An 18,210-nucleotide genomic window follows, 5' to 3' on the forward strand; every position below is an offset into this window, starting at 1 on the left:
CTCACAAGAATCACAAATGTTTCTGCTTAGACTAAATGACTAAATATGCATTACTGATCAATAACCGTTTAAAACGGCTGGTGAACTCACAGTTGATCTCTCTGAGAATTGTATTTATATTTGTTGGACACTTTGAATGGTTGGACTGATTTTCCATTAGCAAGTAAACAGGATTTACACACTCACGAGCTGCAGCAAGGAGTTTGAGCGTTTTTTGACCTCATGCTTTTTGTCTGGGTCAAACCATATGGGTTGGGCCTCGCAGCGGACTGCAGGTTTGCCCTTGTGTGAGAGTATATTACTCTGAAGTAGAGCCCGACCGATAAAGGATTTTGAAGGCCGATACCGATACAAATATTTTTGGGTTTTAAAATCCGATATATCGGCCGATATTTTATTTATTTTTATTTTTTTTTAAACTGGACATGATAGTCACAAATTTTGTCATGCTTATTTGAGTTAAGAGAACTGATGGGGATGGTCTTTTAATTGTTATTCAAGCAATGTATGTATCGTGACCAACTCAACGAGTGTTGCCAACAGGAACGGTGTAGAGTGCCCTCTGGTGGACATACTCTACAACTCCAACACTCATGACATGGTTCAAGCGTGTTTCGTCCGTTTTTATTTTATTTTTGAAATATTCATTTATCGGCCATTATAACTGGCGATACCGATAGTTTGGAAAATGACTAATATCGGCCGATAATATCGGTCTGCCGATATATCGGTCTGGCTCTACTCTGAAGTGACGCACATTAGATTTGTCGTTATCTGAGCTTTCATTATCTGAGTAACACTTTCATTCCACTTTAGTTCCCGCAAACAACAACTGTCAAAGACTGAAAGTGAATGAATGACTCAGAATCCGTTTTTTTAAATGAATATATATATTTTAATTTGAAACTAGGATTTTGATAATCTGATTATTTTGTTTTGACTAGAAGCTCTGAATGGTTCATTTCAAACCTTTCCTATAAACATACATAACCAATAAACTAAAATCAATGACAAACAAGTAGGGGTGCACGATTCAGAAAATGTCACGATTCGATTCGATACCATTTGTCGATTCAAAATCGATTTTCGATTCAAAAACGATTCTCGATTCAAAAAACGATTCGCAGGTCTATATAAATGTAGTTTACTTTTTCCTATGTGATTGATTGCAGTAGACATAATTTAAAAGAAAAGTTTGATATTACTTATATATATATACTGTATGTCTTCATACAAAAATAAAAACTTTTGCAACTAAAAAGTGCAAAGTGCCAAGCTTTGGCCAGCTTTTAAATACATTTAATTCAAGTTTAAAATAAAACTTACATAAAAAGCTTTTACATTTAGCTTAAAAGTGCTGTAGTCAGATCAAACAAACAATTATGCTAAATGTGGTTTAAGGAGTCCCAGACAGCAAACTGACATTGAATCAACGTGGAAACGACGTCTCTCATGACATTGAAACAACGTTGATTTTGCTCATCGAATTAACGTTGAACCAACGTCAGACGCGGCATTCTTCAAAGCTAAATGAAAATCGAAAATTGGTTTGCTTTCATAACGTTGAAACAACGCGTCGATTTCAAGTTGATTTTCCGTTAGTTTTGAAAGAATGACGCGTCTGACGTTGGTTCAACGTTAATTCGGTGAGCAAAACAATGTCAGATCAACGTTGTTTCGATGTCATATTTCCACGTTGATTCAATGTCAGTTTGCTATCTGGGGTAGGCCTACTTCAGCTACCAGGTTGACTGTTGAAAAGTGAACTCGACTGGGCACATTGAACTTCCTAAAAATATATACTAATTTCATAGAACCCTTGCGAAAATTTTTTAAATAGATTTAAAAAAGCCACCGCTACTGGTAACATCTATGGTTAGATTGATTTGTTTAGATCCAGTGAAGTCGTTCATAGGCGCGTAATTTGCGGGTTTCTCCAGTTAACTAGCAGAGCATTCATTTAGTTCGTTATTAAATAAGAGACCTGTCGTTTTTTAAATCAAGCTGAGCGCTCGTGTCCGCTGCGATCAGTGTCATGGATACAGTGTTCCCTGTCTTCTCACGGACGCGCGCTTCAATCTATCGCCGTTGTGGAGACTCCGGTGAAATCACAAAATAAAATGCACACAAACGTGACGAACATATTCGCTTTTGACGAGAGAGAGAAAAAACTATACGAGTGCGGTTTAGAACCCGTAACCTCTGACACGCTTGGCAAAAGATCGACAGAACTCAAACATAAGATCTGCAGATCGATGCATTTATTTACGGGTTGAGCAGAGTGGCTGCACAGTTTGACCAGCGGGCGGCAAGAACTTGCAATAACTATTTATCAGACCGGCCCTCGCAGCCTCGAAACCATAGAAACACTACCGGACCACCGGTAAAAGTCTCGACTCACCCGATTGCCACTCCGCCCCTGCACGCCATTAAAAAATATAGCCTATATATATGAATCGATTTTTGGAATTCTATGAATCGATTCTGAATCGGTAAAGATTGAATCGCGATTCAAATGTGAATCGATTTTTTTGCACACCCCTACAAACAAGCTTGTCTCAGCCTTTTTTTTTCGTAACATAATTTGACATACAGTCATTTTCTTTTGGAGCGCAAACAATATTCAATAGTTAGTTGAGTCTTTTACTCATGGGACACAGAATCTTTGGATAAAGCATTTAATAGTTGTATCTTCCCTTCATTAGTTTACTACTTGACGCCTGAATTACTTCTCGGAGACATTTGCCAAACAGACTTTCATAATGCAAAATAAGCCCTGCGTCTCAGGGGATCGGCCTGCATCTGTTTAGTTACCCAGCCATTGGTGAAGTGGTAGTCTGACAGCTGTGGAGACAAATATGCTGATGGATACTGTGGAAGGGAATGCAGTCCAAAATTTAAAGACCCCTTTCCCAGTTTGACAGTGTCTGCCAGATTGCATGGGGTTCATGATAGCCCTCCACAATTTTCCTGTGTAAAACGGCCAAATATGTTTTTGACATATTTTCAAAAAGAACATTTTTTTAAAATTCTCTCTTTAGCCATCCATGAAAGGTCTATAGATTTTTGACAAGACACATTTTCCCAGTCACGTCCAATTTGCAAAAGGTCATTTCAAAGAGGCTGCTCATCAAGGTGCTTTAACAAAAAAATCAATTAAAATAAAGTGTGAGAAAGCTTTTAATAGTAAGAATCGTGAGCAGAAAATTCAATTTTTTGGACCACAAAAAAACAACTTTAAAATAGATTAGCTTCATAACACAATAGATCCCAACCTAGTCCAACCTTAGCTTTCATCAATGATTGAAATGCCTTCCGAAAGGGAGCAGAAATGCACTTTTTCTCAAAGTAGGTCAGGATTGTAGATGCATTATATCATAGCACAACAACCCAGATGAGCCTAACCTTAGTCCTCTTCTTTGTACCCTGCTTAACAATTGCGAGATCAAATGAATTCCAGTTCCTATCTTGTTAATTGAACACGCATGCAAATTTGATGCAAATCGCTGGATTGACTTCAGATAATTGCACATTCCTGTGCTGATTAAAAATTGGCACGTAGATCAAGACTGAAACCCATTGCTAGATGACACGGATGTGGAAGAAAACGTACAATTTCATAAAGCGCTAATTCTAGAGGCCTATGACATATTATGGCTCGTTTCCACTGAGGGGTGCGGTACGGTAAGGTACGGTACAGTACGGGTCGGGTCGGGTACACCGTGATCAGGCTTGCGTTTCCACCGCCAACAGTACCCTTACTTGATAGGCGTGGTATGCTGGAAAGAAGCGATCAACGTCATTTTCGCGCGAAGAAAGCGACATAGTAAACAACAATGGATGACAGACAGCAGATCTTGTTCTTGCATCTCGGCATGTTTGTCACTCGCTCTGGCTATGCGACTCCGGTTATCTCTGTATGTTCATTTTAGGCAACAATAAAACGAAATGTGTAATAAAACACCACTCTGCTTCTTTTCGATTTCATTTCAATACATTTTAAACATTCTAAAGCACATAAATGTGGTTCAGGCAACGCATAGCCTATTGATTATCACTGCATGTATGTAACATTATATATTTATAACAAAACTATATAAAACAACCCTGCCTCTTTTCGTTTAAATTTTAAAATATTAAACATATTTCAGGCAATATGTAATGTAATGTATTGTAAAAAAAAAAAAAGAAAAAGACAAAACTATCTCTTTTTGTTGAATTTCAGTTTTATCAATAGCCATTATAAAAGTATACGTAAAAGGTATAAAATACAGTAAAGCTTAAATAACATCAAGAAACAATTCAGTCAGTGAAATATACAAATTCAACGCTCAAAGATATGAAACTTCACGTAGCCTTCTGCCAAAACTATTGGCCAGCTAGGGAACGAATTATAGATTCACGAGACTAAAGATCACCTGTTAGGTTTATACAAGACGAACTATATCTCATGTTTAACCACTACAGACAGAGACGTCCGCGTCAGCGGCCAACATCAGGATGACTAGCCGAGGAAAGGCTGTTCCAGGCGGGGGACACGAGCGCGAGCGTCCGGTGATCGCTTGGAATGGATCTCAGTCAAATTATCAAACATCTATAAATAAACCACAGATCTGATCTTTAAAAAACTACTTTCTCGCCTGAAAAACTCTTAAAACTACATTTCGTGACACAATAACAGTAGAATTATATTTCAACTGTATGCTTCTAATACCCTTAGCACGCGCGAGTGACGATACTCCGTCCACCAATCAGCGTTCTGCAGTGAGTCTAGCTCCACCTTTTAGTACCCTTTCACTGTGCTAGGTACCCTAACGAAAGGGTACCCAAAAAGTGGTACGGTACGGTTCGGCTTTTTGGTACCATTCACAACTTTTGACAGTGGAAACGCAAATAATTGTGTACCGAACCGAACTGTACCGTACCGTACCGTACCACTCAGTGGAAACGAGCCATTAGTCTCATATTAGAAAGAGTCATGTTAGTCTTTTCTAGACAGACCTTTATTGCCACAAGGTCTTATCAAGAACTGGCCACGTTGTTTTCAGACCTGTAGAATGGTACAACAATGGGATTGATGGCACTAGAGTCATACAATGTCCTGTTGGTGACTTTCCGTGGCAAACTGTAACTGTTCCATACTGTACCAGTGTGTATTAATAGCCAAAGCAAGCCATCAAACTTTGATGCCCACGGGTCTTTGACCCATTGAAATCGATGCTTCAGACGGACAAAGGTAATTTTCATCCCTAGGTCTACATTGTAAAAGGTTTGTGTTGTTTATGATGTGAGTCATTGAATATTGCCTGCAGGCATATCCCCAGTTTAATAACAGGATCCCATCATAAAGACCTGTAATCAAATATGCACTTACATTTCGTCGACCAACAGTCATTTTAATAATACCCCAGAAGCTGAACTAAGCTTAACTTGGTCCTGCAGTGCAATCATCAGAGCTTATTATTCACAGGAGACTACCCACTGGCAATATGGCTTCAACTAGTTGCCTCATGTTTTTATGTAGATGTTAGATCAAAGTGCTAGCTGATAACTTGTATAGCTTAAAGATACTGCTAATTAACAATGAATGCATTTGCATACACATTCTCACACCTATTAAACCTAATCAATCAACATACCAGTCAGTAGTTGCGTGTATTATGCATGACGCAGAATTATGGACTTTAATTAACGGAGAACTCTAAACAGTCCACATAATGTTAACATAAGACCTTGACCTTATATACACAGGAGGATGATCATAAAAAGAACAGGTAATAACTAATTAGAAACCAGGAATGACTCGAACACAGCCAAATACAGAAATGGAAACCTAGGACTATGACAGTACAAGTCATGATGTCTAATGCATTTTTTTCATATTTGATTATGATTGACTTAAATGTATTTTCTCATGCTAGCTTTGCTTATGCTTAATTATTCGATCCTTGCATCATAGGAAACTTGTAAAGCATCGAACATGATTTTAAACAGGTGTATTTACTGTTACTGCTGCTGACCCAAAACGCATGCTAGCTATATACTTAATTATTGACTTGCATCATACAAAAAACATCTAAAAGGATTTTGAACGTGTATGGTATGTTTGCTTCATAATGTTAACGTTTTGAAACAGCAAGACTATTCACTTATCTTACGTGGTTGAATATCAGAGGAAGTGACCTACAGCAAACACTGAACCAGACTATATAAATATATATGTTGAGCAAACAATCCCATTAGCTTAAAGAAACCTGATGCCCATAAACACATGGACATTCTGAACACACACACTAATAGCGCTTTTCCACTGCATGGTATGGATCACTTTTGGGGTTTCCCTACCCTATCTCACGACCAATTCGTACGAATTCGTACGAGTGATTAAAAAGTGGCTAATTCGTACTAATTCGTACGACCTCACTCGTGCGAATTCATACGATTTGTCTAAACCCACGTGACGGTTATGTTTAGGGGCGGGGTCAGGGGTAGGTCATTCGTACGAATTCATACGAATTGGCCAATTCGTAAAATATGTACGATTTAGCAAAAATCGTACTAATTTGTACGACTGAGGTCGTGAGATCGGGTTGGGTTTCCACTGTATATAGTACCTTGTATTTCACCTCTGTGGCACTATAACTATAACGATCAACCACTTTGAAGCAGTACTAACTAGGGCTGCAACTAACGATTATTTTGATAATCGATTAATCGGACGATTATTTTTTCGATTAATCGATTAATCGGATAAAAAATTATATTTCATTTTTTGTTTATTATAACTAAATAAAACCCTAAAAACCACACTCTTTTGTGTGTTAAGCAATCTACTTAATACAGACAACTTCATTATAAAGAAAAACAACAAATAAAAAAAATGACAAAAATGCTATTGTAAACTAGATTAGTGGATAACTCAGCAAAACTTAGCCTAGAAATATCACAAGTGCACAATAATTTTATAAAATCTGAACATTTAGTGAAAAAAACATTCCTTAGTGGGGAACAAATAAGAGACAATAAGTGTAGCACTAACTCTGGTAAAACGTTACACATTGCTCTTTGTAATGTTGTTATACATTCATGAAAAACGTTGTAGAAATCAGATGCACAGCTGTTTTAAATGTAAAGCACAGCTGTTTAGTGAGGAAGCAAAATATAATAGATAGGACAGAACAAGAAAGGCTATTAATAGCTTTCATTGCGCAAAAGTATTATGACATGATCATGAAAGAGCTGCACAAAGTGCTTATGCGCATCGCGAGCGCTGAATGATGTTAAAAGCACCAAGAAAGGAGAATACAGTATCTATGCAATAGTTTATTAAGCCTTTCATTTAACAGTTTTAAATTTCACTTAGGCTACTGTGCACGTGAAGAACAATTATACTGCGCTGACTCTACTCTAGTGTTGTGATCCAACAGACACTCAGTAGAAAGTGATTAAGTTACAGCAATAAAAGTCTAGCAAGATAGAAACCATCATAGACCTTTATCTACGGATCAATTATAATAATAACATTGAATCATCTTGGAAAGAGTTTCATCATGTTAACTGTTGCAACGCGACGCGCTGTTTGAACACCGATTAGAGAATGACTGACAGCCGCAGTGGAGGGAAAAGCTTACGTTAACTTGAATTTAATGACTTAAATATACATTTCTATGTCACATTATACTATAGTATGGCTTCATAAAGTATACACGATTAACGTAGGTCACCTATTTTGGTTTCAAAACGGCGAATTTTCCCGAAAGGTGAATGCTTTTCGTGTATGCTGCATATTGATAGCGGTTTCCTGATGCCCGCAAATTAGTTCAAACTCACGGAATCAAGAGTGCGCATGCGAGAAAGAAGATAACGTGCTCCAAACCGTCCGTGTTACGCGCGCGAGACAGGGAAGAGCGGCGAGGGAGAGAGACTGCGTGTGTGCCTCATGAAGCGCATGTAAGAAGAGCATGTAGCATGTAAACAATCCCCGTGACGTAATCAGACCAACTAATCGATAATGACATTCGTTGACAACGATTTTCATAATCGATTATAATCGATTTTATCGATTAGTTGTTGCAGCCCTAGTACTAACCTGCAGTGGAAAAGCAAACCGAGCCAAAGTATAAAGTGAGCAGAACCAAGCCAAGCCGTACCGAACTGTCCCATGCAGGGGATAAGTGTCATTAGTTTTGTAAAAATTCGGCATACAGGAAGGGGTTAAAACTGTTACCACTATAACTCCATAACCATACAATCCATGAAGTTAGTATAGGCTACATCCTCTTTGCCACAAGTACTGACATGTTCATTAAATATCATTTGGAAAAATCAACAAAAATGGCCACCATCAGCAAATTCCAAACAAAGTACTGTAAAAGGTTCAACCAGCCGCTCAGGTAAAGTATATAAAGTCTGTGATAGGTGCTCTTGGGGTAGGGAAAAGATCCAAAGGGAAAAAAAAAACACTCAGTACTCAGTCAAGTCTTCACTGAGGAGAAGGATAAAGTTAAAAAGCGTTTTTTAAATGTGGCTTAAGTCATTATAAAAGTACATGAGCCAACTTGTTTCGACCAACAAGTGGTTTTCTTCAGGACAAAGTAACACAAGATATGAGAATGGCAACAAATTATGAGTTAAGACCCACATATAATCAGAAAACAATTAAACTAATGAGGCCTAATACAATCAATTAACCCAATAAGGCAATCAGGTCTAACAGGATAAGGGGAAAATCAACATAATGAGTACCACAACAGGTGAAATTCACAAACAAACAAAAAAAAAAAAACATCTCCCTAAACATAGGTTATCTGGAGAGGAAAATAAGTGCCATACATATCATCATAAATGAGAATGGCAGATGAGGGCTGTAATGTTAATAAGTTCTAGTAATGGGACTTGGAGCATAAGTTTAACAAGTTCAAATGAAGAAGGACAAAGAAGTCAGGGGTGGCAAGTAATCTAGAATTTATCCTCAAAATAAAAACAAGACAAGTCCTGTGGGATCTCTGCCAAACACAGTCACACAAACATAAAACAGGGACAGTCTCTGAAGTAATCAGTCTCTCTCTCCCTGTCTCAGGCCTGCACTTATATCCAGTCTCTCAGCCAATCACTCATGTACTTGACCTCCTTATCCCCACTTGTTTCCACACCCGTTCTTCCTCTGCACACATTTACCATTTTCCCATCAGATTGAATAACTCAATTTTGTCTTTTTTTTTTAAGTTAGTTGTACCTTTCGGAACTAGATTTTCTTATGCTGTTTCACCAACTTTACAGTATCCGTGGATGTTGAAGAATGTTAACTTTGCAAAACCTTACTGCCCAGCCAGACAATGTTTTTGTATGGAGGCACATACTAAGGAAACTTGAAGACACATTAACATTGTGACTAATGAGCTGAAACAAAATCAATTGAGCTTTAGACATAACCAAGCAAATATTTAATGAATAGGCCTAACAATCATTAGTGGAATAAATGGACATGTACACTTACCTGAGGATTGTTAGGAAAACCATATAAATACTGTGTTTGACCCCATTTTGTCTTCAGAACTGCTTTAATTCTTCGTGGCATTGATTCAAGGTGCTGAAAGTATTCTTTAGAAATGTTGGTCCATATTGATAGGATAGCATCTTGCAGTTGATGGAGATTTGTGGGATGCATATCCAGGGCATGAAGCTCCCATTCCACCACATCCCAAAGATTCTCTATTGGGTTGAGATCTGGTGACTGTGGCGGCCATTTTAGTTCAGTGAACTCATTGTCATAGTCAAGAAACCAATATGAAATGATTCGAGCTTTGTGACATGGTGCATTATCCTGCTGGAAGTAGGCATCAGAGGATGGGGACATGGTGGCCATAAAGGGATGGACATGGTCAGAAACAATGCTCAGGTAGGCAGCGGCATTTGACGATGTCCAATTGGCACTAAGGGGCCTAAAGTGTGCCAAGAAAACATCCCCCACATCATTACACCACCACCACCACCAGCCTGCACAGTGGGAACAAGGCATGATGGGTCCATGTTCTCATTCTGTTTATGCCAAATTCTGACTCTACCATCTGAATGTCTCAACAGAAATCGAGACTCATCAGACCAGGCAACATTTCTCCAGTCTTCAACTGTCCAATTTTGGTGAGCTCTTGCAAATTGTAGCCTCTTTTTCCTATTTGCAGTGGAGATGAGTGGTACCCGGTGGGGTCTTCTGCTGTTGTAGCCCATCCGCCTCATTTTGTGGCTTCACAAATGCTTTGCTGCATACCTCGGTTGTAACGAGTGGTTATTTCAGTCAAAGTTGCTCTTCTATCAGCATGAATCAGTCGGCCCATTCTCCTCTGACCTCTAGCATCAACAAGGCATTTTCGCCCACAAGACTGCCGCATACTGGATGTTTTTCCCTTTTCACACCATTCTTTGTAAACCCTAAAAAATGGTTGTCTGTGAAAATCCCAGTATCTGAGCAGATTGTGAAATACTCAGACACCAACAACCATGCCACACTCAAAATTGCTTAAATCACCTTTCTTTCCCATTCTGACATTTAGTTTGGAGTTCAGGAGATTGTCTTGACCAGGGCCACACCCCTAAATGCATTAAAGCAACTGCCATGTGATTGGTTGATTAGATAATTGCATTAATGAGAAATAATAATCGTTTAGACAAGTGTATCTAATAATGTTTTGGTTTCACCCACCCGGATTAGGCACTTTTATTCTTTTTAACCAATCAATGAACATTGCACACAGGAACGTTTAACATTAAGATACATCTTTGCTGCCTTCGAAAACCATCCCAATACGGTTTTACGCCTTTCTACCTTCTAATACTCTTGGCAAAGACAGCATTTTCAAAATATGCTGTTCCTATACTATTTGCTGAGCTTTATGTATGTAATACAGTACCTTTGTTATTTATTTGCTATACTTATGCATAATGTTGTAATATTCGCAGCGATGCCTACAATGCGTTTCTTTAAACTAACGAATAAGCAGGACAAGCATCCTGTTTTTCTCTCTCAATGAGAATTAAGCATTTATTCAGTCCAATCAAAATTAATTGCTTAAAATTAACTGAATAAATGAATGAATTAAAAAAAAAACTGAATTCTGGCTGCAGAATTCTGGTGAAAACATCACACGCAACTTGTATAAAATCTGTAAATATGCCTGAAAATCCATGAAAACATTAAATAAATATATTTACTTAATTCAAATTGGATTTTTTTAATAATGCCTGTTCATGTTTAATTCAAACTCCGTCTTTTGTTTTCCCAAAGGGTGCCAACTTAATTTCTGTCTAATCTGTCATGATGCACACTGCAAGGCACACATTTTTTTTTTGCCATTTGGGAAATACATTTGAGGTCTCGTTTATTATAATTCACAATTCTTTTTAGGTATTACGTTTTCTTATTTCCCAGTTTATGTTGCACGGACAAAAAGAAGCCATTAAAACATTACATGCATTATATATATAGATATATCTATATCTCTCTCTCTATATAAAAATAATACAATTCAGTATATATTCAACATTGTGCATAACAACACAAATGTTTAATTGATATTAGTCTGCTTTCATCTATATCCGTTGACTACTGAATCGTCAGAAACTGAATGTGCTCCCTCTCTATATACCGTATGCCATCACCTCAGGTGAGAGGTGAAACGTATCTCTAGTGCTGCTCGAACGCCTCTGAGATGATGGCTTAGTCAGTTTCACCAAGAGTTTTTGGACTGGAATGAAGCATATATCATTTGCTCTTTCTTTTGGATGAAACTGTGTGTTTTGCCCATGTAAGATGGAATAATTCCACATTAACATTGATGATGTGTATCCTTGATGACTTTTGCCAAGTTGCCAACCACCAGTTCTTGTCATATATCATAGCAAGCCAATCTCCACTGTCAATGCGATCTGCCACTATCTTTGTGTGAACTCCCTTGGGAACTTTGTGACCGTCCTGCTCCATTTCCTCCAATTACATGGCAACAGGTCCCTTTTCCTCTGTTCTCTTTTACTCAAATCCTTGATTTGCTTTACTTTTCCTTCCTCAACTCTCTGTTTCCACTTTGGCCTCTCCCGTCTTAGAAATTTCTCTTTTAATTCTGGCTGATTTTCTCTCTCTTCCGTCTTCTACAGTCCAATGAGAGATGTTCTTTAGCCATGCAGGTTTTTGTTTTTGCAATGGTATAAACTATTTGTCACGGGATATAAACGAATGACAGGAAGCAAGAGCAAGTTGACTGTTTATTAAAGTCTCACAGAGTCGGCAGTGCAAACAGGTGGAGAGAGTGACGCAGGGACAAGATGGTCAGTATCCGTGGTGAGGTGAAGTGAAGACACGGTGAAGAGACGAACGATGAATACTGGAATCCAGACGACGACACGGGAACACAAGGCAGGAACTCGACACCGGTAGACCAACACGAACCACATGAAACAACGATCTGACAAGGATGAAAGAACAGCGGTGAGTATAAGTAGAGTGGTGATGATCAACTGCAGCTGGTGATGTGATGATGAACAGCTGGAGCGGATCAGGTGATGTCATACAGACACACCTCTCACACACGTGCATTCATACAACAACAAAAACACAAGACTAGGAGGAAACAGAGAAAACGTCTACCGTGACAGTACCCCTCCTCCTAAGAACGCCTCCTGGCGTTCTCAGACTCCTTTACCTGCCGATTGTAATCATCGATAAGAGAGTGATCCAGAATGTCTCTAGCAGGAACCCAACTCCTCTCCTCCGGACCGTAACCCTCCCAGTCCACCAAGTACTGGAATCCGCGTCCCCTCCGTCTAGAATCCAGAAAACGATTGACCGAATAGGATGGTTCCCCGTCTACGAGTCGCGGCGGTGGGGGAACCGGGGCTGGCGGATTAATGCGGGCATAAAAAACGGGCTTGACTTTAGATACATGAAACACGGGATGAATTCTCCTGTACGCAAGAGGAAGTTTGAGGCGGATTGCCACCGGACTAACGATCTTGGTGACAGCAAACGGGCCAATAAATTTGGGAGCAAGTTTATTCGAGACGGATCGAAGCGGAATGTTCTTAGTTGAAAGCCACACTTTGGAACCGACGACGTATACGGGAGGCTTCCGCCGGTGGCGATCGGCTTTGGCCTTGGTGCGTGCTCCCACTTGGAGTAGAGTCTCGCGGGCTCTAGTCCAAGTGCGATGACACCTCTGGATGAAGGCGTGGGCGGAGGGGACCGCGACTTCGGATTCCAGACTAGGAAAAACAGGTGGCTGGTAACCTACGCTACACTCAAACGGAGAAAGGCCCGTAGATGACACTGGTAACGTATTGTGGGCGTACTCCACCATAGACAGTTGTTGACTCCAAGAGGAAGGATTCTTGGAAACCAAACATCGCAACGTTCTTTCCAAATCTTGGTTGGCTCTCTCAGTTTGACCATTGCTCTGGGGATGGAACCCAGAGGACAGACTAACAGTCGCCCCCAGCAATTTACAAAACTCTCGCCAAAATTTGGACACAAACTGGGGACCCCTGTCGGAAACCACGTCCATCGGGAGGCCATGTAACCGAAAGACGTGGTCTACGATCGTTGCCGCTGTCTCCTTAGCTGAAGGCAATTTGGGTAAGGGGATGAAATGTGCTGCCTTCGAGAATCGGTCCACCACAGTTAAAACCACTGTGTTTCCCTGAGAGGGTGGGAGGGCGGTAATAAAATCGAGAGCGATATGGGACCAGGGTCTCGAAGGCACCGGCAGCGGCTGAAGTAATCCCTCTGGCGGTCGATTGGAAGACTTACCAGTGGCGCAAACTGAGCAAGCCAAAACAAAATCATGAACGTCGCGAGCCATACGTGGCCACCAAAATCTTTGCTTGACTGAAAACCCCGTACGATTAACTCCTGGATGACAAGCTATGTTGGAAGTGTGACCCCACTGAATAACGTCCGACCGTAATTCCTCCGGCACAAATAAACGGTTCGGTGGGCATCCGGGCGGAGGCGTTACCCCTTCTAAGGCTCTCTTGACCTTCGCTTCGATCTCCCATGTGAGTGCTGAGACAAATATGGTCTCGGGTAAAATACACTCGGAAGTAGCCGGGCGTTCGGAAAAATCAAATATGCGAGATAATGAGTCGGGTTTGATGTTCTTGGAACCCGGACGGTAAGAGAGAGTGAAATCAAAACGACCGAAAAAAAGTGCCCACCGAGCCTGCCTGGAGTTCAATCGTTTAGCAGTTCTGATGTATTCTAGATTCTTATGATCAGTCCAGACGATAAAAGGTACCCCCGACCCTTCTAACCAGTGACGCCACTCTTCCAACGCCAACTTGACTGCCAACAACTCTCTGTTACCAATGTCATAATTGCGTTCGGCTGAGGATAAACGATGTGAAAAAAACGCGCAAGGGTGCATCTTGTCGTCCACAGGTGAACGCTGGGATAACACTGCTCCTACTCCCACCTCCGACGCGTCGACCTCCACCACGAACTGACGTGATGAATCAGGGGCTATGAGAATGGGGGCCGAAACAAAGCGGCTCTTTAGTTTAGAAAAAACAGCCTCGGCTGAGTCAGACCACCTGAACGCAGTTCGGGGGGAGGTCAAGGCAGTCAGAGGCGCGACCAGCTGGCTGTAATTGCGAATAAAACGCCGGTAAAAATTGGCAAACCCCAGAAACCTCAACAGGGCCTTGCGTGAATCTGGACTTGGCCAATCCACCACAGCTTTGATCTTTTCAGGGTCCATCCGCATTCCCTCGGACGACACGATATACCCTAGAAAAGGGACAGACTGTGCATGAAAATCGCATTTCTCCGCCTTGACAAAAAGCCCATTCTCTAGCAGCCTCTGAAGCACTCGTCGAACGTGTTGCACATGTTCCTGGAGAGACGAAGAAAAAATCAATATGTCATCCAGGTAGACATATATGAACTGATCGATCATATCTCGCAACACGTCATTGACCAGTGCCTGGAAAACTGCTGGGGAGTTGGATAATCCGAATGGCATTACCAAATATTCAAAGTGCCCCCTAGGGGTGTTAAAAGCAGTTTTCCACTCATCCCCCTCCCTGATGCGAACCAAATGATAAGCGTTACGTAAGTCCAACTTTGTGAAGATAGATGCTCCCTGCAACCTCTCGAAGGCTGAAGACATCAGCGGCAAAGGATAGGTATTCTTTACCGTGATGTTATTCAACCCTCGGTAATCAATGCAAGGTCGCAGCGATCCATCTTTCTTCCCCACAAAAAAGAACCCCGCCCCCGCAGGAGAAGAGGAAGGGCGAATGAACTTGGCTGCTAGAGAATCAGAAATATATTTCTCCATGGCCTCTCTTTCAGGAATCGAAAGTGAATATAACTTGCCTTTAGGCGGAGACTTACCTGGCAGTAAATCTATAGCACAGTCATAGGGACGATGCGGAGGGAGAGAAGCAGCGCGAGACTTACTGAACACTTCCTTCAGATCTAGATACTCTGCGGGCACGTTAGACAAATCCCCTGCCTCCTCCTGTAACACAGAAACAGATACAGACGAACACGCAGACAGAAGACAAGACTTATGACATTCCTTATTCCACTCCAGCACAGCCTTATTAATCCAGTCCACACGGGGGTTATGTTTGATCAGCCAGGGATGTACAACGGGTGCCAAAGGAGAGTCCAAAATGAAAAAAGAAATAGTCTCGGTGTGGTTGCCAGATGTAATCAGTGTGATGTCTTCGGTGGTGTGAGAAATGGTGGGAAGTTTCTGACCGTTTAGTGCATGAACAGATATCTGCTGGTTGAGAGGTTGGAGGGGAATCTGGAATGTATGTGCAAAATTATAGTCCATAAAATTACCTTCCGCCCCGGAGTCCAACAGTGCAAAACAATCGTGCTGGTGAACTGACCATCTTAATCTAACCGGGAGGAGTGTGGAGGTAGATGTAGTCGATGAGGTCTTCCTGGCGGAGATCCCACCCGATAGTAGCCTCAAGTTTACTATCGGGCTTGGCCTTTTACCGGGCAGTTGTAAGCATAATGTCCCGCTCCTCCACAATACAGGCAAAGGCCCTGGGACCTCCGCCTCTCCCTCTCCTCCCGGGAAAGCCGAGCTCGACCCACCTGCATGGGCTCGGGATCGAAGACGGGACTGACCACGTCCCTGCCGCTGGATCTGGGAACGTCGACTCTTCCGAAGGTACGGGTGGACGGAACTCGGCGCTCGACCCTGGATAGCCGAGCGTCCACCCGCAGAGCAAGATCTATCAGTCCGTTCAGTGTGGTAGGAAGATCCAGGGCGTAGATCTCTCTCTGGACGTGGTCAGCCAGCCCATGCAGGAACATATCCCACTGCGCCTCCTCGTTCCAGCCGCACTCCGCCGCCAAAGTCCGGAATTCTATGGAAAAGTCTGAAACCGATCTTTCTCCTTGGCGTAATTCCGTCAGGGTTCTGGCTGCTTCTCTACCCGAGACCGCCCGGTCAAAAACCTTCTTCATCTCGTCGGAGAGGGTCTGGAACGAGACGCAGCATGGATTTTGTTTCTCCCACACCGCCGTTCCCCAGAGCGCTGCTTTTCCTGTCAGCAATGTTAGTACAAACGCCACTTTAGCCTGTTCCGTCTCGAATGTGCGTGGTTGCAGAGCAAAATGCATCGAGCAACGGGTCAGAAATGCTCTACAAAATGCCGGTTCACCAGAATAGTGTTCCGGTACCGGCAAGCGGGGCTCCGTCATCACGGATCTCTCTGGGGCTGTGGGGGGAACGATCGGTGTGGGCGGCGCAGTGGGAACCTGAAACCGTTGGATATGCTGGGTGAGCTCGGACACCTGCGTCACCAAGGCTTGCACTGCGCGACCTGTATCGCGGATCTCTTTCTGCTGGGCATCCATTCTCCTGGTGCTGTGATGAATAAATTCCTCCACTGATCTCTGCGGCGAACTCGCTGCTTCCATCTTTGGGTCAGATCGTTCTGTCACGGGATATAAACGAATGACAGGAAGCAAGAGCAAGTTGACTGTTTATTAAAGTCTCACAGAGTCGGCAGTGCAAACAGGTGGAGAGAGTGACGCAGGGACAAGATGGTCAGTATCCGTGGTGAGGTGAAGTGAAGACACGGTGAAGAGACGAACGATGAATACTGGAATCCAGACGACGACACGGGAACACAAGGCAGGAACTCGACACCGGTAGACCAACACGAACCACATGAAACAACGATCTGACAAGGATGAAAGAACAGCGGTGAGTATAAGTAGAGTGGTGATGATCAACTGCAGCTGGTGATGTGATGATGAACAGCTGGAGCGGATCAGGTGATGTCATACAGACACACCTCTCACACACGTGCATTCATACAACAACAAAAACACAAGACTAGGAGGAAACAGAGAAAACGTCTACCGTGACACTATTAGAGGGTGGTGGATTGGCCAATTGATCATGATCGACTCTGAAGCTTATGCTTATTGTGCAGATCCTTTTTGCATTTTATTTCTTAAACACACAGTACCGTACAGTAAGTCATTTTGTGAAAATAATAACTAAGAGAAAGGAAAGCTAAACTTAATCAGCTTTGTACAATGTAATCTTTTTTTATATACAATTTCTTAAAGCTGCCTATAGATTTACATGTTTTCATCATCAAGACTATTCCACATTTTTGGTTTTATTGTTGTTTTGTATGTATTTCCCCAGACCTCTACGCAATAAGTCATGTATGGCACTATTAGAGACTGATACAATATTTTTAAGGCCTTTGAATCAAGAATGTATTTTATTTTGGACAGGATAGCCAGAGTTTTTGCAATTTTTGACTGATGTAAGTTATGTGGGATTTCCAACTGAGTTGGAAATGAGTCAATAATGACACCTAATAATTCAATTTAATGTAATTAAATACAATTTAATTTGTATTTATTTTTTTTATAACCAAATAAAATAATTTTAGTTTTACTTATATTTAATGACAATTTAATAACATTCAACCATTCAAAAAATAATAATAATAATAATAATAATTTCTGCTTCCTGTGTCCAGAAGCTGTCCCAAATTTTGACTGGAACAAAATAGAGTTGCATCATCTGCAAATAAGACACAATTTAGTTGTGTAAGCACCTTACAGATATCGTTGATATATAATAAAAATAGCTTTGGTCCAAGGACTGATCCCTGTGGAACCTCACAAGTCACCCTCTGTAGCTGTGACCTTTCATTGATGAATTGCAC

Source organism: Pimephales promelas, chromosome 19 (genome assembly GCF_988280905.1).
Source record: "Pimephales promelas chromosome 19, fPimPro1.hap1.1, whole genome shotgun sequence".
NCBI classification, from domain to species: domain Eukaryota; kingdom Metazoa; phylum Chordata; class Actinopteri; order Cypriniformes; family Leuciscidae; genus Pimephales; species Pimephales promelas.